The sequence below is a fragment of the Glycine soja genome, chromosome 6 (assembly GCF_004193775.1).
Source record: "Glycine soja cultivar W05 chromosome 6, ASM419377v2, whole genome shotgun sequence".
Lineage (NCBI taxonomy): Eukaryota > Viridiplantae > Streptophyta > Magnoliopsida > Fabales > Fabaceae > Glycine > Glycine soja.
In genome coordinates, this window is record NC_041007.1 from 18285736 (window position 1) to 18288592 (window position 2857).

The 2857-nt window shown below is 36.6% G+C and overlaps 1 pseudogene; it reads right to left on the reverse strand.

The window, feature by feature from the left end:
* Positions 1-321: 321 nt before the first annotated feature.
* Positions 322-1319, reverse strand: LOC114415922 (annotated as a pseudogene).
* Between the last annotated feature and the right edge of the window lie 1538 nt (positions 1320-2857).

The window sequence follows — 2857 nt, forward strand, 5'->3', positions numbered from 1 at the left end:
AGCAAGTCTAAGTTCTCCAAACTCAATGTCTATACAATTCCCCAAACTTACGTCCATGTATTGTTTCGGGCAATCCAGGATAACTATCCAAACTATTCCGAAACCCAAACCTATGTATTCTTGGTATTGCAGGGTACTTATCCTCAAGGGGAATGGACCCTTCAAAGATGCATTCACAGAGTCTTCTTTCATTGGGTAAAATATCCTATCAGCTATGCACAAAGCTTTTATATAAAACTGGGTGTTGTCAATTTTGAGCTCTATCAACCATGATAGTATCTCACACAGAAACTCCCTCCGCCAAGTAATGTACATGTCAATTCATTCCTCCTTTAACCCTGCTATCACCATCACCCTTACATATTCACGAAGGTCATTGATAATAGCTGATGGTAGAGAATCCACCACCAAGTTGTCATAGCAATGCAATTGCAGCACTGGAGTTTGGACAAGACTAGCTTTGAGGTATTCCTCATCATGCTTGAAAATTGTCAAAACAACTTTCTGATTATCCTTCTTAAGCGCCTCTATGCAACCCATGAACTGTTTCACAATACTATTGTTATCACTATCATTATTTCTTTGTTGTGATTCAGTGACTTTGAATCCTAGATCCTCAATTTCTGGAGAGGAAATAGCTTCCTGTGCCATGATAACAATAGCTTGGGACGTATCTACTTGAGTAGTGCTAGAACTGGTTCTAGTTCCTTGTGATTCTGAATGTGAACCAAATTCAATGACTACATGATGATGATTTTGATCTTGGAGTCCATGATACCCACTTCTCGCAGCAACCAAAGAGGAACGAAGAATGACGAGGGAATAACTGAAACTCCCTCCAACAATGACTAACCATAACTTTATTTTCATGAGTTGTATTGTTAGGACTCCACTGAAAAGTGTAAAAGATCAACCTCAAAACCGAAATGACTCAATCTTGATAAAGCCAAAGACATGATAGCAAATGCAGCACATGAAACAAGGCTATATGCATCTGGTTTCCCTTTCACTTCTTTATCGAAGAAAAAAGCATACACAGAAGTGATCATCAAAATAAAAAAGGCCATGTGAGCTTCCGCCCGAGGAGAGGTGGAGCACTCCCAAACCTTTGCAAACAAGACAGTAAGGCAGATAATGAAACTAAAACCAATGTAAAGTAATATCTTCCACCATGTCCACTTTCCAAATAGATTATTGAAAGAAGAGCTGAAAGTGTAACAGAGCAGTCCAACAACAGATGAAAAGAAACACACAAATCTCCATACCTTTGGCATCTGCAACCAACTCTGACTATTGATCATGATCAACATGAAGACCATGCTCTTTCTCAAGCTAGCAAAGTTTGTATTCTAGAAAATAGAAGCTGATAGCCACTACTAGTTTTAACTTAGGAAAAAATAAACCCTTCATCTTTCCATAGAAATTTCAAGGAAAGGGAATGGAAATTGAAAGCTACTACGTTTCTATTAAAATAGTGAATTATAATTTTCAAAAATTTATAATTGATGCAGACGCAAAAGAAAAGTGATTTGACTAATAAAAGTATAGTGACGGTTGACTTCTTTCAGTGCTTTGCATGATGAGGAAGAATTGAATATGAGTAAAGATGAACCGGTCGTCAGGTCTACCTCCATAATTTGACCAGTTCAATCCTAAGTTGCTGATGTCACTAGGTGCTAGCTACGCTGCTGATATCATGAGGTTTAAATACATTTGCAATTAGGTAAATTTTACTCTATTTTTTTCTGTTTAATTTCTTATGTTTTGAAAGGTTGAATTGTGTTTCTTAAAGTCTTTTCACAAATATTTTATAAAGACGCAATGAAGGAAGACAAACAAAGCAACTCACAAATTTGAAGACTTTCAACAACCCAAACCAAAGGTATCGTTCTATGGATGAAGTATAGTTTTGTAAATCTTGTTTTGAAAAATTTGGTAAACACTGCAGAGTTAGCAACTTTGCAAACAGGTTGAATCCAAGATCGAGATTAATTGTTTTGTAAAAATGGATGATGTGATCAAAGAGAATCTTCAGGATTATCCTAAAAAGTTTGAGTTGTTGAAAAGTGATAATAAAAAATTGAACAAAATTAATGACAAGTAAAAGAGAACATTAAGAACTTGCAAAAAGTAATAAACAAAAGACAAAATTACAAAATTGGTCTCCCACTTTATCTCCAGTTTCAGATTTGGTCCCCCAGTTTTTTAATTCACGAATTTTGTCCTCCTATTTTGTAAAATCTTGCAATGTTGGTCCCACAGGTCACAATTGGACGTTGATTGTCACGTGTCAACGTCTGATAGGCACGTAAAAAGGTTTGCGATTTTACCATCTGTGTTTTTTACCCCAACCCTAAAGCTTGGTTTTTGGAACCGCTATCCCATAAACCGCAAACCTGTGCCTGAAGGTTTCACTGTTCGTGTTTGTTGGTGGTTGTGGTGTGCGTGAAGAATCGTTGTTGAACGTCGTAGGAACATGAAAGTGGTTTTCGTTTTCAAGTTATGTTATTTGTGGGGTTTGTTTGTTGATGTGGTCCAGAGAGTGGTTTTGTGTATTTGTGTGGTGGTTGTGTGTGGTCCCAATTTTGTGTTTGACGGGGTTTGTGCTTTAATTTTTTTTTTTGTTGTGGTGGTCCCTTATGTGTTGAGTTGGAAACCTGAATATTGGTTTTTTTTTTTTTTTTGTGGTGGTGGTCCCGATTTTGGCTTTTGTTTTTGTTTTGTTCGAAAACCTTTGGTGGTGAGTGTTGTTTTGATTAATTTTTTGTGCTTTGTTGTCGTTCGTGTTTTTCACATGCCAACCGAAGAACAAACAACGAGGTTAAATATTCACCATGGAGAAATGTTTATTTATAAG